The sequence below is a fragment of the Phascolarctos cinereus genome, unplaced genomic scaffold (genome assembly GCF_003287225.1).
Source record: "Phascolarctos cinereus isolate Bilbo 61053 unplaced genomic scaffold, phaCin_HiC Scaffold_7;HRSCAF=346, whole genome shotgun sequence".
In the NCBI taxonomy this organism is placed as follows: Eukaryota; Metazoa; Chordata; class Mammalia; order Diprotodontia; family Phascolarctidae; genus Phascolarctos; species Phascolarctos cinereus.
This window is the reverse complement of record NW_027556180.1, coordinates 61,413,531-61,436,734: the sequence shown is the minus strand read 5'-3', so window position 1 is coordinate 61,436,734 and position 23,204 is coordinate 61,413,531. Positions and strand designations below refer to the sequence as shown.

Below are 23,204 nucleotides of genomic sequence, written 5' to 3'. Positions count from 1 at the left end.
CACAGTTCCTTCTTTGATGTGGGTGTGCCACGCTGGACAATCCTGTGCTATTATCTCTCATGTCTCACAATTGAGGCCAACGTTCTTCAGAGAGACCTAGAGAATGTCCTTGTACCTACAGGGTAAACTGCATTTTGCTTAGTTGTTTTACACATACAGAAAGCAGAGTCAAAACGAGGATGGGATGACTGGGACTTTTATCTAGGATGCTAAAATTTAGAGGAGTAGTGCTCGCTTCAGCAGCACATATACTAAAATTGGAACAATACAGAGAAGATTGGCATGGCCCCTGTGCAAGGATGACACGCAAATTCGTGAAGCGTTCCATATTTAAAAAAAAAATTTAGAGGAGTAAGTCAGATTCTTGACTTATAGTATCTCCTTTGATTTTTATAACAATCCTCCAAGTTAGATAATAGAACAACTTTTGTACCCACTTCACAGATGAGGAAGCTGAGACTCAAATAATGGATTTTTAAATTTAATTTAAATTTAATTATTTAAACAAACTATTATTTTATTAAAATATTTATTCAAATTTATCAAAATATTATTAATATTTTATTATAATATTATTTATTTAAATAAAAACCAAAAATCTATGAACTTCTACTGTGTATTTTACTTAGATTTCCTCGTGTAGTCCCATGGTGGAATTATTTAATTATTTGGAGGCTGTTGCAAAGAAGGGAAAATAGACTTGTTTTCTCTGGTCTCAGACAGAGTTGGAGAAATGGGTAAATATTATATAGAGGCAGATTTTGGCTCTCTGGGAAAGACAACTTTCTAACACTTAGAAAAGTAGACAATTCTAACAACTTCCAGAAGTGGAAGGGAGAAGTAGAAAGCTTTCTGGAAGGAAGGGTTTCCTAACTAGAAACGTAGACAATTCCTAACAGTTTCAAAAAGTAGAGAGAGCTGTTTCTGGGGATTTCCAGTTAAAGGTTGGATAATCACCAGAGGATATTCTTATTCAAGTGCAGATTGACTAGATCGCTTCTGAGATCTCTTCTAGTTTGCAGATTCCATATGATTTTCTCAGTGACTTGCTTTAAGTCATACAGCTTAGTGCATGGTAGAACTGGGGCTGAAACACAGGTTTTTTGATCCTAAGTCCAGTGATCTTTGATAAAAGAAGAGCTAATCTGTCACCCTTTTAAAGACAGAATACTTGATTTTTTCCATCCTGTAACTTCAACCCAATATCCTAAGCTGTCCTGGAGCCCCTACTTTTTTTCCTATTTAGTATGTGGACTGGATCATGTATCTTCATCTCAGCATCTTCTCTGCAAGCAGATCTCATCTTTTTTTCTAACATTTTCACATCTTGTTTGTCTCACCATACTATTTTTTCTTTTAGAATCTGAACGATCTGGCTGGAAGGGAGGTGGTGGTGGTGGTGGTGGGGTGTGTGTGTGTGTGTGTGTGTGTGTGTAGCAATGCTTGGCAGATCACTATAAGCCTGTATTATTTGTCTTTCTCAGCTACTTACTTATACTCGTCCATAATGAATAATTCTTTTTTTTTACTTTTTAAAAAATTTTATTAATTTTTTTTGATTTATCAACAATCACTTCCATATGCTTTTGAGCTGAACATTTTTCTCCTCCTTCCTCCCCCCGACCCTGCCCAAGATGGAGCACAATCTGATATAGGCTTTACATTTACATACCCATTAAACATATCTTCACAATATAATGAATAATTTTCCTTGATGACAGTTGTTTGAACTCACTGAGGCATAAGGTTGCTATGCTATCCAAATCCAACTGGTGGCAAAAAGTGGATAGCCATCAACTGATCAGCAATGGAACAATTATTGGACACCTACTCCTATGTTTCATGGACTGGGGCGGGTGTTGGCGATGGCAGACAAAAATGAGGCATCAGAGCTTACATTCCAGTGGAGGAGACGACATATCCACAGAGAAAGATGAGAGCTGAGTGAGATGGGGGCTGGACTTGACTTCACTGACTTGGGGAACTCCCAGATGAGAAAACTCCCACCAATGCAGGCTGGAAGCTGCTCTGCAATTTATAATCTTAAATAGTTACTTTGAGCAGAGGCATCAAATGTGCTGCTGCTTGCAGGGCCACAATGCTCCTGGGCGTAGCCTGAGCCAAATTAATGTGGAGTCGGGAAATATTTAACAAAATAAATGAAAACACAATAAAACAGAAATAACATAACATTTTAAAACTAAGTCAATCTGCAGGCCATAGGGATTTTTATGTATGGATTCATGGCCCCCATTTCTATTTGAGCTTGATGTCACCAGCCTAGAGCCATGAGAGAGTTGATTGATTTGCTCAGGGTTGCTGGGCCAGTATGTGTCAGGGATAGGACTTTCACCATGATCTCTGACTATGAGGTCAGCTTTCTCTCTACCATGACAGGCTGCCTCTCCTTTGTAAGGATGGTACAAAATAAACACAAAGTGAGTAGAAGGGGAACCATTTGCAGCTGATGGAGCTCACAATTCAGGGAGCTCTCAAACAGAAGATTATGCTTGAACTAAGCTAAGAGGCCAATGAATGAATGAATGAATGAATGAATGAATGAATGAATGAACAAAGCATCTATTAAGCACTTACTGTGTGCCAAGCTTCTGTGCTAATCACAGAAGACAGACATAAGAAGGTCAGATAGTTCTTGCTTTTAAGGAATTTGCATCTTAATGATCCCCTTCCTTGGAGGTCTTCAAGTAGAGTCTGCACAATTCCTTGTCACTGGGATTCCTTTTGGGTATGGGTTGGACTCAATAGCCAATGATATCCATTCTAACTCTTAAATTCTGTGATTCTGTGAGATTTGAAGGAAATGAGTGATAGATACTAAGAGGTATGACTGAGGAGGGAATTAATTTCATGCATGAGGGACAGCTTTATGGTCATTTTGCCAAAGCACAAAGATTTTAATTATGCAAAAAGGAAATATTTCGGAAATTTGAGACAGGGGAAAAAATTAGAGTTTGTAAGAGCTGATGTGTAGACTAACAATTCTAATTGAAGAGAGTTTAGTAATAACAAACCTAATAATAACAATAATAATGATGATGATGATGATGATATTAAGTCTGAGAACATGATTCCACTATTGGACCACATGAGGAAATCTAAGTAAAATAGGAAGTAGAAGTTCATAAATTTTTGTTTTTGTCTTTGAGGGAGAGAGAGGCCAAAAAGCTATGAGTTTTACTGGTGTAGGATATTCCAAGCCAGGAAACTCCCTTTTTCTGGCATAGATCTGTAACTTGTCTGAAACTTTGAGTCTTGGAGATTTGTGTGGGGGCACTGAGAGCTTTGGTGACCTGTCCATGGTCACAAAGTTAGTATGTATCACAAGTAATACTCGAACACAAGATTTCCTGATTCCAAAAGCAGCCACTACATTATGCTGCTTCTTGTATCTATTTTAAATGTCTACCAACCACCCCTACCAAAAAACAAAAACAAAACACCAAAACCAAACATTATCCTATTTATACCACTTACCTTTCTTGAACTTAAATTAGTTATTACATGGGAACTGGAAGTCTCTCCCATTCCTCCTACCCCCAACCTATGACAGTGCCAAGAAAAATCATGCTAGATGAATTTTCCCAAGAAAAATGGACTGAAGGAGAAACAATGAATAAAAGTGCTTTGAGTCATAGCTCATTAGAACTAGAAAGGAGCTTAAAGACCATAGACTCTAACCCCTCATTCCATAGATGAGGAAACTGGGTTTTGGAGAGATGAAGTGACTTTCCCAGAAGTAACATGGAATATATTGAGTCATTTGCACACCCACACATTTATACACCCCCTTTCATCCTCCATCAAACAGTGCCACTGATTTGCTTTTTTTTTTGAGGCTGTAGGAAGACTTCCTTATTAGTGCTTACTTAATCCTTCATGGTCCTCCAATTATAGCAACCATCTTTCCAGGAATGATTTGTTTTGTATTAATGACAAGATGGTGAACACAAAGGCAGGAAGGGCCAGGGAAAATGCTAGGCACAAAGAACATTATGACTTGATCCAATCCAAGCTGTGGGGAAGGAGAAAAGTGACAACAACCCACGCTAACCAAATGCGGCTGGGCTTCACTGACATGGGCATTCACTGCCAGAATCAATGAGGTAATTCTGAAGCATTAGCACAAGTCATTCAGCCCACACCCCTGGTCAGACAGTCAGAGTAAACAACTTTCTATTGCATTTCCTGTTATCTAAAAAAAAAAAATCCTTAATGAGGCTAGTCAAATATTCAAAAGTTCTCCCTTTCAGATTTCTTCTAAAAGTACTTTCTTTTGCAAGAGGCTTCCAGGACATGATGCCACCCAAATTGTCCCTTGCCTCTCGTATAGCCATCCACCTTGAATCTAGACTGTTTGCTCTGCTGCCAAAAATCATTAGAGTTGCATAAGGAGTGCCCAGAATAGCAATGACAAAGCTGTGCTACTAATCCCCCATGATGTTCAACTAGAGTCGTAATTAAAACAGAACAATTTGGAACTTTCCCCGGGGTACCAACCTGACACAGGGCACAATTCTTCTCCACAGAAGAGACCCAGATTTTACATGATGAAGGTCCCAGGGTCCTCCCCTTCTCCCAATGTACTCTTTCTACTACAAGTTTCTGCCCCTCCCTTGACCAAGTACTAAATCTATTGACTCCTGGCCTTTTGCCAGGGATTGCTTGGTGGAATTTTAAAAGTAAGAGACTTTCCTTTTGACTTATCCTTACATCCCCACCCCACTAACTATGTCTTAGGTAGCAGTACTCCTAGTTGTTATGTCTCTGCCTATAACCGCTATGAGGCTGTAATATATCTTCCTGGGTGACATTGATTGACCAAACAACTCAGGGAAAATGGCCCTAAGTTAATTGGATAAGAGGCTAGCTCTTAGAAACACTGGAAGCAATTAATGAGTTGAGACCTTCATTTTAAATCTTGTTTTCTAAAGCAAATGATTGTAATTGTAGGCTGAAGTTAAAGAGAGATTTGCAGATCTTATGTGAGTAGGGGTGAGGGGTGGCAAATCTCTTTTTAAGAGCCAGCTGCAAAATTGTTTTACTAACGAAGCTCCACTGGCCTCCTCCACTTGGACATCAATTCTCTCCCAACACTCTTCACAGACCTGTTCTTTTCTGAAGGATTTCTCTTCTGAGAGGAAGCTTAAGAAAAAAAGCACAAAGGGTTGATGACTATTTGATATAATACTTAGTGTAATATCAACCTGAAATATTTGTAGAGCCATTAGAACAGTCCAGTGTAGTAGAAAGCATAGGCCTTGGAGTCAAAGATATGAGTTTGAATCCTGGATTGGCCACTTCCTGGGTGACCTTTGGGGAAATCTCATCACCTCTATGAGTCTTAGTTCTTTCATCTGTAAAATGCAATTTTTAAAAATTATTTGTATTCTCACAAAGTGAAAAATATGGAAACTAAGTACTGTAGACAGAAGGCAAAGACTAAAATAACTGAGAACAGAGGTTTTATCCTGGATAAAGACAAAAAAGTTAAATGTGTGCCATTATTTACTTTCAGCTCGCTGAATTCCATTCACTTCAGTTCAGTTCAATAAACATTTATTTTACACTTAACATATGTATGGCACAGGAGTGGGCACTGGGACTTCAAAGACAAAAAAAATGGAAATCAGTCCCTGCTCTCAGGGAGTGTGCATATTCTATAGGAGCATACAATTTGCACATAAGTAAGTAAATACTAATTAGGTACAAAGGAATTTCCAGAGGAAGGGATGTGGCATTCTCAGAAGAAACAGGGAGATTTGGAGTAGGGAAGGAATGGATTTTTCAGACAAATATAATGAATTCCACTTTGGTTGTGATACCTGTGGAATATCCTGGCCCAGTGGACAGAAATAGCCTGAAAGCCAGAAAGACCTAGGTTCAATTCCTGCCTCTTCACACATACTGGCAAGGTGTCTGACCTCTCAGCTCTAGGTAACTGTCCAAGACAATGGGTCACAGAGGAGGTGCTGACTGGTATGGGTAGAGGTAGTTTCCTCATTCAGGAGCTCCGTATACAAGTGAAATCACATGTTCAATTCCAATCTCTGTCCCTATTCACCAGTACACTCGGGTGGAAGTATCCACCAGAAAGATGTTGATGAAAGACCAGAGTTTTATAGAGAGATAAGGGCTGGATACATGGATCTGTGAGATGGCATCATGAGGATCCTCCATTCAAATCCTACTCCAGAGTCTAACTGTGGGCTGGGTGACCTTCAGGACTTAAAGACTATATCAATGGAACACAAACTCTGACTCAAGTATGGGCCTAATAATAGACTGATTTCATTTTCAGATGGTCTGGTTTGAAAGAGGCTCATTTTCAGAAGAATAACCATCAGCTGACTTGTTTTGTCCATAGCTAGTCATGAAAACCAAGTTCTAAGGCATGGAATAATAGAGAACACTGATACATGAAATAATAGCTTATTTGAAATACTTAGGTAGAGTGGAGTTATAATGGGTTCTAGGCTTGCTGGCAAACATCAGGGAAGACAAGTCTGTAGAGCAGCTTGTCTAAAAAAGATCTGAGGATTGTGGTATGCATTGATTCTTTCCTGTAATAGGGGAAAGAGACTGGGGAAGGGTACGATCTTATGAAGTTCAAAAAGTTGGGAGAGTGAACCACTAGGAGGTCTAGGAGCCAGAGTCCATTCTGAAATTTACCAGAAGCCAGGAGGTGAGGATCAAAATTTCAGACACAGCCCAGTACAGCAAACAGCAGAAATGAAGACTTATCCATCCATCAACTATACTACATTTGGAAATGAACTTGGTGGGATGAATGTTATATAGAGATTACATTAAGTCTAAGCCTACTCTCCCCAGGAACCAAGGTGATATAGGGGAGAGTATGCCCACAGGTATTGGAGGGAATTGTTTTTCCATCTGTTATTGCTATGTCATTGAAGTAAATATCCCATTGTAAAAGATAAAAAATGATAATTGATTAAATAAAACTAAAGTGCTAATTAATGGCAGCTAAGAGTAAGAGGAATATCAGAATGTCTCAAGCCAATATTTTTTGCCTTATATTTATTTATTTATTATTTTAAGTAATATTTAATTTTTTATTTTTTATTGTATTTTAATTTTATTATTTTTAAATTTTTTAAAGTAATATTTTATTCCCCTTCCTAATTACATGTTAAAACAATTTTTAACATTTTAAAGTTTTGAATTCCAAATTCTATGCCTCCTTCCCTCTTTCCCTGAGATGGTAAGTAATCTGATATAGATTATACGTGTGCAATCATGTGAAAATATTTCCACATTAGTCATTTTGCATAAGACTCAAACAAAAAAGAATGAATGAATGAATGAAAAATAGTATGCTTCAGTCTATTTTCAGACAATATCAGTTCTTTCTCTGAAAGTAGATGGCATTTTTCATTATGAGTCCTTTAGGATTGTCTTAGATCATTGTGTTGCTGAGAACAGCTAAGTCATTCACAGTTCTTCATCGTATAGTATTGCTGTTGCTGTGTACAATGTTCTCCTGGTTCTGCTCACCTTACTATATGCATTGGCTTATGTAAGTGCAGGTTTTTCTGAAATCGTCTTGCTTGTCCTTTCTTATAGCACAATGATATTCTATCACAATCATACAGCACAACTTGTTCAGCCATTCTCCAGTTGACAGACATCCCCTCAATTTCTAACTTTTAGTCTCCACAGAAAGAACTGCTGTAAATATTTTGTACAAGTAAGTCCTTTCCCCCCTTTAAAAAAATCTCTTTGGAATATAGACCTAGTAGTGGTATTGCTAGATCAAAGAATATGCAATAATCATAAACATACATGCATATAAATGTGATTACATATGATCATACAATCTTAAAAGCAAAGACAATTAACAGAAAGATAGAGAGATAAAGCCCTTTGGGCTTGGTTCCAAATTGCTTTCGAGAATGGTTGGATCAGTTCACAACTTCATCAACAATGCATTGGTGTCCCAGTTTTCCCACATCCCTTCCCACATTTATCATTTTCCTTTTTTGTCATATTAGCTACTCTTATAGGTGTGAGGTGATACCTCAGAGTTGTTTTAATTTTCATTTCTCTAATCAATAGTGAGTTAGAGCATTTTTTCATATGACTATAGATAGCTTTGATCTCTTTGTCTGAAAACTGCCTGTTCATGTGCTTTAACTATTTACCAGTTGGGGAATGACTTGTATTTTTATAAATTTGACTCAGTTCTCTCTATATTTGAAAAATGAGGTCTTTATCAGAGATACTTGCTGCAAATCCACACCCCTCCCCCATCCTCAGTTTTCTGTTTTTGGTTGCATTGGTTTTTTTTATGTAAAAACTTTTAAATTTGATATAATCAAAATGATCTGTTTTGTATTTTGTAATGCTCTTTATGTTTTCTTTGTTCCTAAAGTCTTTCCTTATCCATAAATCTGACAGGTAAACTATCCATGCTCTCCTAATTTTCTTATAGGATCACACTTTGTGCATAAATCATCCATCCGTTTTGACCTTATCTTGGTATATGGTGTGAGATGTTGGTCTTTACCTAATTTTTACCATATTGTTTTCTGGCATTCCCAGCAGTTTTTGTGAGACAATGAAATTTTGTCCCCAAAGCATAAATCTTTGTGTTTATCATGTACTAAATTGCTATGATCATTTATCACACTGTAATGTGTACCTAATCTATTCCACTGATCCCCAACTCAATTTCATAGCCAGCATCAGATTGTTTTGATAATTACCTCTTTAAAATGTAGTTTGAGATCTGGTATGGCTGGACCATCTTCCTTCACATTTATTTTTCATTGAGTTCCTTGATTCTCCTTGATTGAACCTTTTGTTCTTCCAGATGAACTATGTGATTTTTTTCTATCTCTGTAAAATACTTTTTTGGTAATTTGATTGGTGTGACACTAAATAAATCGATTAATATAGGTGAAATTTTTATTTTTATTATATTGGCTTGGCTTACCTATGAGTAATTGATATTTTTCAGATTGTTTGGATCTGACTTTATTTGTGTGAGAAGTGTTTTGTAATTGTGTTCATATGTGGATTTGTCTTCTCAGGTAGACTCCCAAGTATTTTATTATTGTCTACAGTTTTTTAAATGGAATTCATTTTTCTATTTCTTGCTGCTGTACTTTGTTGGTAATAAATAGAAATGCTGATGATTTAGGTGGTTTTATTTTGTATCCTTTAACTTTGCTAAAGTTGTTAATTATTCAAGTAGTTTTTTAGTTGATTCTCTAGGGTTCTTTAACCCTAACCCTAACCCTAACCCTAATCCTTCATATCATCTGCAAGGAGTGATAGTTTTGCTTCCTCATTGCCTATTTTTATTCCTTGAATTTATTTTTCTTCTCTTATTGCTATAGCTAGTATTTCCAGTACAATATTAAATAATAGAAGTGACAATTGACATCCTTGCTTCACCTCTGATTGTATTGTTTTGTATTAAGTTGTAATCCTAACTCCTTTGTCTTCTGGAATATCATATTCTAAGCCATCTGGTTTTTTAATATGGAAGCTGCTAAATCCTGTGTAATCCCGACTGTGGTTCCACAATATTTGAATTGTTTCTTTCTGGCTGCTTGCAATATTTTGTCCTTGATCTGGGAGCTCTGGAATTTGGCTATGACATTCCTGGGAGTTTTTATTTTGGGATCTCTTTCAGATGGTGATCAGTGTATTCTTTCAATTTCTATTTTGCCCTCTGGTTCTAGACTATCAGGGGTAGTTTTCCTTGGTAATTTCTTGAAAGATGCTGTCCAGGCCTTTTTTTTATGGTGTAACAGTAAGGTGTTACGGGCTGCGTAGCACTTATAATTTGTTTCACAGGTTTGGATCTGTACCCACAAAGACACGTTCATGCTTTTCCTAGTTTATAAGTGATTTAATAATGGCAATAATCATAAACATACATGCATATAAATGTGATTACATATGATCATACAATCTTAAAAGCAAAGACAATTAACGGAAAGATAGAGAGATAAAGAAGAAATACATCACCAATCTGAGGAAGCACCAATTCCTGAACATCTGGCTGGGGGATCCTGTATCACAGCCATCAGGGTCTCGGTTGGGAAAGTCCCTATGGCAGAGTGTCCTCTCCTAGGGGACACTCCCAAAATCCTTTTCCCAAGAGAAAGCCTTTTTATCATCCTTACACAAAGAAGGCAGGGAGCCAAGGAATAGGTGATTAATCCTAAGGACCTGAGAGTTTGGGCTGAAACTCTCTGTCCTCAAGAACAATCTTTATTATGTCAAAAAATGTCTCAGATCAATATCTAGGAACTGGCCAAGTCCCTGGATGTTTACCTCAAGACTTGTTTTTTAAGGAGTAGTTAGTTCCCCAAGGTGGGTCTGGGTTCAAACAAATTCCAGAACAATACATTAGGGAAATTCCTTGTCCCTTGGCTTGGGCTGTGGGTAGGGAAGATCTTATACATTAACCCTTCATATGGCTTTCAGGTAGTCCAGCAATTCTTAAATTATCTCTCCTGGATCTATTTTCCAGGTCAGTTGTTTTTCTAATGGGAAATTTCACATTTTCTTCTTTTTGTTTTGTTTGATCATATCTTAATGTCTCATGGAGTTACTGGCTTCCACTTGCTCACTTCTCATTTTTAGAAGTGGGCTTTTAAGATGGCGGAGTAAAAGGATAGTTGCTCTCACTCCCCCCTATCAACCTCTGAAAACCCAGAAAATATCACCCCAGAAAAAAACCTGAGAACAACTGAACTAAGAGAAGGACAGGGAGCAGCAGTGCAGCAACGCGGCAAATGGATCTCCCAGTGCCTCAGCAAAAATAAGGGAAGCAGCACTACAAAGGGCCCCAGGTGGATAAGTACCCTGCAGCATTCATCTCAAAGGAGCTGAAGAAAGCAACCTAAAGTCTTCCTAAAGCCCCAGCCTTGCTGATTCCAACCCAACACCAGGTAAGCTGTCAGAATCCCAGGAAGAGATCCTGAAGCCCAGGTGGTAGACCAGGCAAACACCAACACCAGGACCTCTGAGTGCCTCAGTGAGGGGAGTGGAACCAGTAGAAACCAGCTCAGAAAACCACCAGGTGCCTTGGCACTCTACCATAAAGGAATCTCCTAGTGCATTAGCAGAAACGAGGGAACACACTGCAGGGGCCCCAGGCAGATAAACACCCTGCAGCACCCATCTAAAAGGAGCTGAAGAAAGCTAAAGGAAAGGAAAAGCAGGCAACCTAGAATTGCCTGAAAGTTCCAGCCTTGCTGATTCCAGCCCAACAAGGTAAGCTGCCAGAAACCTACAGCCTCCAATTGCCAACATAAGAGGCCCAGCACACAAAGCCAGTGACCAAGACCTAGGCTCCCAACACAAGAAGCTTGGGTCAGTGCCCTCTGTTCCCCAGCAGGAGAGCTCAATCTCTTTAAAGGCCAGGGAATAAAGAAACACCATGAGTAAAAAGAAACATACCATAGATTCATATTAGGAGAAGAGTGAAGATCAAGACAGAAATTCTGAAGAGGACAACATTGTCAACAAACCCACATCTGCAACAAAAAGGGAATATGAACTGGTCTGAAGCCCAAAAAGCCTTCTTAGAAGAGCTCAAGAAGGATTTTAAAGTCAAATGAGAGAGGTAGAAGAGTCCTTCAAAAATACAATTGGCCAATTGGAAAAAATACACTGAAGAAAACAAGTCCCTAAAAACACAATTGGCCAATTGAAGAAGGAAGTACAAAAACGAACAGAAGAAAAAAATCTGTTAAAAACTAGAATTGGACAAATTCAAACTAATGTCTCTATGAGAGAGCAAGAATCAGTCAAACAGAAACAAAAAAATGAAAAATAGATGAAAATGTAAAATACCTCATCAGTAAAACAACCACCTGGAAAATCATTCAGGAGAGACAATTTAAAAATTATTGGACTACCTGAAAATCATGATGAAAAAAAGAGCCTGGACAGTATCTTTCAGGAAATCATAAAGGAAAACTGCCCTGAAGTCCTAGAACCAGAAGGGAAAATAACCATAGAAAGAATCACTGCTCACCACCTGAAAGAGATCCCAAATTGACAATGCCAAGGAATATAATAGCAAAATTCCAAAATTACCAGATGAAAGAGAAGGTGCTGCAAGCAGCCAGAAAGAAACAATTTAAATATCATGGAACCACAGTCAGGATTACACAGGACCTTGCAGCTTCTACATTAAAAGACCAGGGCATGGAACATGATATTCCATAAGGCAAAGGAGCTTGGAATGCAGCCAAGGATCAATACCCAGCAAAAATGAGCATCATTTTTCAAGGGAGGAGATGGATATTCAAGAAATAGGAGACTTCCAAACTTTCCTGATAAAAAGACCAGAGCTAAACAAAAAATTTGATCTTCAAGTACAGGACTCAAGAAGAACATAAAAAGGTAAATGGGACAGAAAGATACAATATGTTGTTAATAAGGGGCTGTTTAAACCCTACAAGGGAATATGACACTTGCAACCTTGAGAACTGTATTGTTATTACACCATGTTAAAGGAGTATACATAAAGAGGGTGGATATTAGTTGACTTTGATGTAATGATAAAAAAAAATCTAATCAAGTGGGTTAAATGGATCCAAATAAGTGGATCAATCTGATCTTAGAAAATGTACTGAGAAAGGAGGAGGCAGACAAGGGTAAATTACATTACAGGAAAAGACACAAAATCCTATTACAGCAGAGGGAAAGAAGGGAGGGGGGTGAGCATTGTTTGAACCTTACTCTCATCAGATTTGGCTCAAGAAGGGATAACATAATCAGTTAGGTATAGAAATCTAAGTTGCCCTATAGGCAGTAGGAGGGAAAAGGGGAAAGAAAAGGGAGGGGGAAAAGGGAGGGAAGAAGCAGTAAGAGTAAAGGGAAGAAAAGGGAAAGGGATAATAAAGGGAGGAGGGACTGAAGGAGGTGGTGGTCAAAAGCAAAACACTAGTGAAGGGGGGGAAAAGGAGAAAGAAAAGCATAAATGGGGGAAAAGGATGGAGAAAAAGACACAGATAGTAATCATAACTGTGAATGTGAATGGGATGAACTCTCCCATAAAATGGAGAAATTGCAGAATGGATTAAAAACCATAATCCTACAATATGTTGTTTACAGGAAACACATTTGAAAAAGAGTGACACATACAGGGTAAAGGTAAAAGGCTGGAGCAGAATATATTATGCTTCAGCTGAAGTAAAAAAAGCAGGGGTAGCAATCCTGATCTCAGACAAAGCAAAAGCAAAAATAGATCTAATCAAAAGAGATAAGGAAGGAAACTACATCCTGCTAAAAGGCACCATAGACAATGAAGTAATATCATTACTAAACATATATGCACCAAATGGTATAGCATCCAAATTCTTAGAGGAGAAGTTCAGGGAGTTACAGGAAGAAATAGACAGCAAAACTATACTAGTGGGGGACCTGAACCTCCCCCTCTCTGCACTAGATAAATCTAACCACAAAATAAACAAGAAAGAAGTTAAGGAGGTGAATAGAACATTAGAAAAGTTAGGTATGATAGACCTCTGGAGAAAACTGAATGGGGATAGAAAGGAATATACTTTTTTTCAGCAGTACATGGCACATACACAAAAATTGACCATGTACTAGGGCATAAAAACCTCACAATCCAATGCAGAAAGGCAGAAATATTAAATGCATCCTTTTCAGATCATGATGCAATAAAAATTATATGTAATAAAGGGCCATGTAAAGATAGACTAAAAAATAATTGGAAACTAAATAATCTAATCCTAAAAAATGATTGGGTCAAAACATAGAAACAATCAATAATTTCATTCAAGAGAATGACAATAATGAGACAACATACCAAAACTTATGGGATGCAGCGAAAGCAGTTCTTAGGGGAAGTTTTATATCTCTAAATGCTTACATAAATAAAATAGAAAAAGAGGAGATTAATGAATTGGGCATACAACTAAAAAAACTAGAAAAAGAACAAATTAAAAATCCTCAACTAAACACCAAATTAGAAATATTGAAAACCAAAGGAAAAATTAATAAAATTGAAATTAAGAAAACTATTGAACTAATAAATAAAACTAAGAGCTGGTTTTATGAAAAAACAATAAAATAGATAAACCTTTGGTTAATTTAATTAAAAAAAAGAAAGAAGAAAACCAAATTACTAGTATCAAGAATGAAAAGGGTGAAGCTACCACCAAGGAAGAGGAAATTAAAACAATAATTAGGAATTATTTTGCCCAACTATATGCCAACAAATTTGACAATCTTAGTGAAATGGATACATATTTACAAAAATATAAATTGCCCAGATTAACAGAAGAGGAAGTAAAATACTTAAATAACCCCATCTCAGAAAAAGAAATTGAACAAGCCATTGATGAACTCCCTAGGAAAAAATCTCCAGGGCCAGATGGATTTACATGTGAATTCTATCAAACATTTAAAGAACAATTAATTCCAATACTATATAGACTATTTGGGAAAATAGGTGAAGAAGGAGTCTTACCAAATTCTTTTTATGATACAAATATGGTGTTGATACCTAAACCAGGAAGAGTCAAAATAGAGAAAGAAAATTATAGACCAATTTCTCTAATGAATATAGATGCAAAAATTTTAAACAAAATACTAGCAAATAGATTGCAGCAACTTATCACAAGAATAATACACTATGACCAGGTAGGATTTATACCAGGAATGCAGGGTTGGTTCAATATTAGGAAAACTATCAGCATCATTGAGCATATCAACACCAAAACCAACAGAAACCACATGATCATCTCAATAGATGCAGAAAAAGCTTTTGATAAAATACAACACCCATTCCTATTAAAAACACTAGAAAGCATAGGTATAAATGGAGTCTTCCTTAAAATAATAAATAGCATCTATCTAAAACCTTCAGCAAGCATTATATGTAATGGGGACAGGCTAGAAGCATTTCCAATAAGATCGGGGTGAAACAAGGATGTCCATTATCACCACTGTTATTCAATATTGTACTGGAAATTAGCTTTAGCAATAAGAGAAGAAAAAGAAATTGAAGGCATTAGAATAGGCAAAGAAGAAACAAAGCTATCACTCTTTGCAGATGACATGATGATATACTTAGAGAATCCTAGAGAATCAAGTAAAAAACTACTTGAAATAATAAACAACTTTAGCAAAGTTGCAGGCTATAAAATAAACCCACATAAATCATCAGCATTTCTATATATTACCAACAAAGCCCAACAGCAAGAGATAGAAAGAGAAATCCCATTTAAACTTACTGTAGACATTATAAAATATTTAGGAGTCTACCTCCAAAAAAACCCAGGAACTCTATGAACACAATTACAAAACACTTTTCACACAAATAAAATCAGATCTAAATAATTGGAAAAACATCAGTTGCTCATGGGTAGGCCGAGCTAATATAATAAAAATGACAATCCTACCTAAGCTAATTTACTTATTCAGTGCCATAAATCAAACTACCAAAAATTATTTTATAGAGTTAGAAAAAATAATAACAAGATTCATTTGGAAAAACAAAAGGTCCAGAATATCAAAGGAACTAATGAAAAGAAATGCAGGGGAAGGTGGCCTAGCAATTCCAGATCTTAAATTGTATTATAAAGCAGCAATCATCAAAACTGCTTGGTACTGGCTAAGAAATAGGGAGGTGGATCAGTGGAATAGGTTAAATATGCAAGACACAGTAGTCAATGACTATAGTAATCTATTATTTGATAAACCCAAAGACCCCAGCTTCTGGGATAAGAACCCACTCTTTGAAAAAAACTGCTGGGAAAACTGGAAAAGAGTATGGCAGAAACTAGGCATAGCCCCAAATCTCACACCATATACCAAAATAGAGTCAAAGTGGGTTCATGACTTAGATATAAAGGCTGATACCATAAGTAAACTGGGAGAACAAGGAATAGTTTACCTATCAGATCTATGGAGAACAGAAGAATTCATGACCAAACAGGAGATAGAGAACATTATGAAAAGCAAAATGGATAATTTTGATTACATTAAATTGAAAAGTTTTTGCACAAACAAAGCCAATGCAACTAAGATTAGAAGGAAGGTAGAAAATTGGGAAAGAATTTTTACAACCAGTCTCTCTGATAAAGGCCTCATTTCTAAAATATATAGAGAATTAAGACAAATTTATAAGAACAAGCCATTCCCCAATTGATAAATGGTCAAAGGATATGAACAGACAGTTCTCAGATGAAGAAATTAAAGCCATCTATAGTCATATGAAAAAATGCTCTAAATCATTATTGATTAGAGAAATGCAAATCAAAACAACTCTGAGGTACCACATCACACCTATCAGATTGGCCAACATGACAAAACAGGAAAATGATAAATGTTGGAGAAGATGTGGGAAAATTGGAACACTAATGCATTGTTGGTGGAGTTGTGAAATGATCCAACCATTTTGGAGAGCAATTTGGAACTATGCCCAAAGGGCTATAAAAATGTGCATACCCTTTCATCCAGCAATAGCACTTCTAGGGCTATATCCCAAAGAGATCAAAAATGGGAAAAGGACCCACATGTACAAAAATATTCATAGCAGCTCTTTTTGTGGTGGCAAAGAATTGGAAATTGAGAGGATGCCCATCAGTTGGGGAATGGCTGAGCAAGTTGTGGTATATGAATGTAATGGAATACTATTGTGCTATAAGAAATGATGAACAGGCTGACTTCAGAAAAACCTGGAAAGACTTATATGGTCTGATGCTGAGTGAAGTGAGCAGAACCAAGAGGACTTTGTACACAATAACAGCCACGTTGTGCATGACTAATATTGTTAAACTGAACCCTTCTCAGCATTACAAGGATCTAAGACATCTCCAGAGGCCTCGGATGGAAAATGCTATCCACATCCAAAGAAAGAACTATGGAAGTTGAATCGCTATCATTTTTTTCTTCTGTTGAGTTTTGTTTCCTCTTTCTGATGGTTCCTCCTATTGGTTTTAATTTTTACTTACAACTTCACTGATGTGAAAATATGTTTAATAGGAATGTAAATGTATAGCCTATATCAGATTGTGTGCCGTCTTGGGGAGGGTGGTGGGGAGGAAGGGGGAGAAAAATTTTCAACTCAAAAGCATATGGAAGTGATTGTTGATAAATCAAAATAAACTAATAAAATTTAAAAAAAAGAAGTGGGCTTTTGTACCTTCTTTTCTATTTGGCCATTTCTATTTTATAAGGAGTTATTTTCTTTGAATTTTTAAACATCTTTTTCTATCTTTTGTTTCTTTTACCAAGCTGATAACTCTTTATTCATGATTTTCTTTTATTAATCTCATTTGTTTTCTTAATTTTTCTTCTATTTCTCTAATTTGCTTTTAAAAATCCTTCTTAAGATCTCCCAGGAGTTCTTTTTGTGTTTAAAACCAAATTATACTTTTCTTTGAGGCTTCATATTTTGACACTATTGTACTCTCTAAGTGTGTGCCTTGGTCTTCTCTGTCACCATAATAACTTTCTATACTTAGGTTTTTTGGGTTGGTTTTTTTTTGTTCATTTTCCTGCTTATTTTGTGACCTGATATTTTTATGTGAGAGTTGGGCTCTGCTCCTGCACCGTCCCCAGCTTCTTGTGCTGGGGCTTGGGACCTTGCTGCTCTCCACCTCCTTCCCCTCCCACATCAGGGAGACAGATCTTTCTTGTTGAGCTGGTAAGCTGCTTTCCGACTCCTAAATCAGTTCTGAGGCAGTTTTCAAGTTGTCTGGAGGGGAATTTGGGAGGGCTCCAGGGAGTTCCTTTCTCACTCTGCCATCTTGGAACCAGATGTCTCAAGCTAATGTTGTTAAAGTAAGATAGCTCTAATCCCTCTGGGGTACCCTAGAAGCCTGACAGGAAGCCAGCTTATTTCTGGGAGAGTTAGTCCAGAGTTATAACTTTGCTCAATTTTATTGCAAATATCTTTTTATCCTCTTTGAGTGTGGCATAGTGGACCAAGTTCTAGACTTCCTGGAGGCATTCAGAAGAATTGAGTCTTACTCCACCCTAGTTAGTACTTACTAGCTATATGACTATGGACAAGTGAGAGCCTGCCTTAATTTCCTCATGTGTAAAATAGCGAAAATAATCTTTTTAGTATATAACTTAAAGGATTATTGTTGGATCCAAATTAGAGCATCTATGTAAAATGCTTTGTAACCCTGAAAGTGCTACATAGTCGTCAAGATATTATCTGCCAATTTTTTTTCTTGGGCCAAATTAGGGACACAACCATTGAAAAAGTTCAGAAAATATGTTTTTAACAACGTTAATATTTTCCTTACGACTTGGCTTCCAGTTTAAAATCTTTATAAATACACACCCTCATTTTCCAGTGTTTGATATCTGATCTGCAAAACCTAAGTTAGGTGTACTTTTTGGGACAGAGGATGAGCAGCTATTTGGATAGTCTCCTACCCCTTTTTATTTAAAATCTAATTAGAAATACTGACTTGGGTGAGTCAAACAATTTCAGTAAAGTAAATATGACAAATTTCTTCTTTTGAAGAAAATGATGAATGCTAAATTCTTCCTCATGTTGAATTCATATGGGCAGAAGCAAAAGAGCATCTTGTAATTTGAAGAGCAAATGTGGGTTTGGGGTAAGAAAAATCTTCCAACGGAGATACTATGAAGTTTGGCTACATATCCTGGAAAAATAAGCTGTTCTTTAATTATACCTCACCTATTAAGTTTAGTGTCTCAATTGGTAATAACATTTTATATTTACCAATTGTATGGAAAACCTATGAAATTAGGATAATAGAAAAAACAACCTCTTAATGGCCCTACCAGACCAAGAGAGTGTTTGTTCCACTCCAGGCCCCCTCATGTCATTCTCTATCTGTTGAAATCTCACTCATACGTTAAGATCCAGTTCATATGATGTCTTCTCCTTAGACTTTCCCTGATACCTCTCTCTACCTTACATTCTTTGCCATACCCTCCTTCTGCCCCGCCTCCCCCTTCAAACTCCACAGGAGGAACTATCCTTGTTTGCTCAGACCTCATGCCTTTGCTTCTTCCTCTCTTTCATCCTTATCATTTGATATTATGATTATTTGTATATGGGTCATACTACTAACTAGACTGTAAACTACATGAGAACAAAGACCATGTCAGACTTCTCTTTGTGTAATTCATAGCCCGTAGCAGAATTCTTTGCATAATAAAGGCTCAATGCCATAAATATTTGCTGAAGTCCCCAACATTCCTCCACATCTGTTGGAATAGGCTGGGAACACATATAGCAAGCTTTTAGTATATGGGACATATATGTTCTATACCTGGAATGTATACAGAACAAATCCTGTTTTTGCCACTGACTCCAATTATGAAATCAGAGAAGGGCCATTCCAAAAAAAAAAAAAAAGGCATAATAAAAAAAATCACATGGAGAATAAAATAATGGAGAATTAAAAAATCACGGAGAATAAAATAAGTTCTTCATATTTAAAGGGTAAAACAATTTAGCAATATAAATAACACATATTAAGCCTCAAAATAAAAATGCTGAACTTGAAAAAACCCAAAATTGGTACTCTGAGATAGCAGTATTATGTGGGATTAACATGACATGGGAATTTCCCAATTTGGTGATTTTTTTTTCCCAGAGGTTTAAAATTGCCTGAACTATTTTTACATCTAATTTTGAATGTTCTTTTAAAAAAGCTTTTTTTAAATATACAATTTACTTACTATCCTCTTTTGAATCCAAGCTAAGACCTTAACGTGCCTAATCTTGGCTCCATAAAGACTGGCTACAGAAAGCGTAAGGTAAAACAGAAGAAGAATGGTCCATGGACGGAGGAAGTAGATTTTGGTCAGCCTATTGCCTCTCAGGTATCTCCAAATTGTGTTTATTTCTCCCCACATTTAGGAAAAAAAGCCCCACAAGCACTGACACCGAGAGCTTCCCTTCTGCCTTTGGCATGGTGTCTGTGGATGAAGAAAGTTGCACATATTCTAGCTGCCACTTTGGTATTTTTAGCTCCGACCTCGTTATACTGGGCTAGAAGCCAAAGCCAATTTCTTGGCCAAGATGGAAGAGGACCAGGGAGAGTCTGACAAGTCATGTAAACACAAATTGTAAGATAGCATGTGCCAAATGTGTTCCCCAATTTGTAAAATCCTGCAACGCTGAAATGTCAAATGCTATAGTGGGTCAGCTTATATCAAGGGACATCTTATAAGGTATCATGAATGTAATTTCAGACGAAATGCTTCAGGCCTGTGTCTTCATGCAAGAAAAACCACAAATGTTAAATAAAGCAACATTTAACAATTTTTTTCACTTAAATTTAGGCAAGGTTTATCAAATGTACTTTAACCAGTGTAAGTATATAGAAAAACAAAACATAGCATGTAGAAAAATTCATTACAGACATGGCCTTTAAAAAATTAATTATATAATTTAGTAAGTAGGATCTCAGAAGTCCTTAAACATCAGTAACAGACAAGTATTTAAATACAATTGAAAAGTTTCTGCGAATGAGAGCAAAATGGGCACAATCTACAACAAACATGTTACTCTAACAGGTATGAAGGCTGCTTCCTGAAACCAGTGCATGGAAATCCTCTGCTACTGTTTGCACTGAGACAATTCTGGCACAGGAAACATTTTAAACTACTTCAAAGGCAGCTAATGTTGTCATTTAAATCTTCACAGCGGTTTGTTCAAGACACAGAAACTGACGTTTCCAGGTTCCATCCTCCAAAAGTGCAGCATTAGAAATAAATGCGAAGATTGAGTACATCGGGCTGTTTGAAATGCGGAAGGGGCCACCACACTCAAACACTCTGCGACTTGCTGGGGACTTGATTTACCAGTCTCTTCCACTGTAATAATTCAAATCCAGGCACACGATGGCAACCGATGCTTAAAACCTCTAAGGACTGATCATCCCCGCCTTCTGGATATCATTATGATTGGAATGCTCCTATAGGTCCAGCTGATAATTTGAAAATCTATGACTAGTTGTCAGAAATAAAAATATACAAAAAGTACTTGAGTAAAATTCATGTCCTTAATTAGAATGCTCTCATAGTGAGTAGGTGTTGTTTCATTTTTATTATATCTGCATCCACAGGGCGTAGCACAATGCCTGGCATGAAGTAGATTAATAAATGTGTATAGATGGCTTGCTTGATTGGCCCAAGGGTTTAACATGACTGTATTTTAAATGATTGTCTCCCAATCCTGCAAGTCAAATGAATGTGATTGGAATAATAGAACTTGAAAAAGGAAGCATAAAATATTTGCGAAATCTGAGGGTCTGAAAACTGCTGCCTCTTACAGTCTTCATGTTATACTAAGAAATCTGGATTTAGAGCCAGACTGTCATTTGGGGCTTCACTACGACTTGAATCTAAATGCTGCATTTGAACTTGAAGCAACATGTGCCAAATTCTTTTTGTGGTTCCCAAGCATCTTGCAGGCTTTGGTGAACACAGGACCTGGGTCTGGTCTAGAGGTTTCTTAGTATACCGTGGAAAGAGCCAAAAGTTCATTCTTTGAGCCCCAAAAGACATAAGAAAAAAGGAGTGTGTGTATGTAGGATGGAGAATGAAGGGAGACAATGTTGGTTGGTTCTGATTTCTTTCGGAGGAGTCTGGAATTCATGTGGCTCCAAAGGTTCTGTGTGCCAGACCAATGTTCCAAGGGTGGGAGCAAGGAGTCTAGTACCCTCTAACATATACATGTAGTAGCTACAGCTTTGAAGACCACCTAACCTTTCAGTGGAGTTAAATTGGAATAAAATAGAAATCCATTCTTTGGGAGATGAGGAAGGGAAGGAACAGGGGGGGAAATCTCATTTCAAAAAATAATTTTGTTTTTTTAAAATCTCACATAGGAATCAGATTCTCTAGGCCAAGCTTTTCTGTCTGTGCTTCAGCTTCACCTGTCAGGCAGTGAAATCAGAGGCCAGTCTTTGGATTCCGTCAATCCATCTGTCATTTCAATAACTCCTTTTAGGTAGCCAACGGAGCAGGGTTTTGAGGACAAAAAGGCGTGCGATTTTGAGATTCTTAGGATCATTGATTGAGTTTTCTAAGATCACTTCACAGTGAGAACTGTCTGAAAGATGAAAATATTACAACTGTGAGCATTACTGTTAGCTAATTAGTGTTTCATCTAAAACAGCTAGCCAATTATTCAAACCATGAAAACTGCAGGGCGGGAGGGTGTGGGGGGGAATGCTTAACCCCCATAGCTTTAGTAAACATGATTTTTAACTCCCTTGGCTAGGTGGCACCATAGTTCAGAGCGCTGGAACTGGACTCAGGAAGAACTGAGTTCAAATCCAACATCACATAAATATATCACACCTTATTCCAACATTTAGGCAAATATAACAGAATATAACTACTTGAGGGTGGCCAGCACACAGTAGGTGTTTAATAAATGAATGTTGATTAACTGAAGTGACTTGAGGGTACCAGCCAAACTTTTATTAAGTTGTCTAAACTTCTCCCTCTGGATCCTGGGCATTTTTAGGTCCTTGGGTTTTTTTGTTCAGTGGTTTGTTTTTGTTGTTGTTGTTGTTGTTTTGTTTTGTTTTGTAACATGCAAATACCCTTGAAAGGGATAAGGAACTAGACTTTATCACCTAACATCATAATAGGAATTTGTTGTCAATGGAGTAGCTGGAAGTAAGTCCTTATGGGAATGGTAAATGGGACGGAAGGTGGAGGGGGAAAGGAAGACTCCAAGAAAGGGAAAGAGAGCTGCTAAAAGGGAAAACAGGAGGACCCCAAAGGCTAAATAATCCCCTTCTTAATTTTGTCTATTGAAGGAGCTATATTTAACTTACAAAAATACAGCTGATTGTTTTGGCTAGTCTCTGAGCAATATTTTAAAGGCTCCTAGCTCTTTTATGAAATTCAGTATGGCATAGGGGACAGAATGCTGAATTTTGTCATGGAATTTCTAATTCTAGCTCTGCTCCTTATGACACTAAGTAGGTCATTAACCTTTCCAGGCCTCAGCAACCACATCTGTAAAATCAGGAGGTTTGTAACACTTCTGGCTCAACCTTCAAAAGACTTCTATGAGAATTTTCCTTTCCTACTATTCAGACATCTCTTCTTCCTAATTCTGAATGGAAGGCAGCAATTTCAATGAATTTCTCAGTGATTTGAAGAAAGGTTTTCCTAGGATAGAAAAAACTCAGTCCAGGTCCTAAAAC

The 23,204-nt window shown here is 37.1% G+C and overlaps 1 non-coding gene across 1 annotated transcript; it reads left to right on the top strand.

The window, feature by feature from the left end:
* The first annotated feature begins 227 nt into the window (after window positions 1–227).
* LOC144454906 (U6 spliceosomal RNA) lies at window positions 228–334 on the top strand. Its single transcript, XR_013483454.1, has one exon. It is a non-coding gene; the product is annotated as a U6 spliceosomal RNA (small nuclear RNA).
* Window positions 335–23,204: the final 22,870 nt, after the last annotated feature.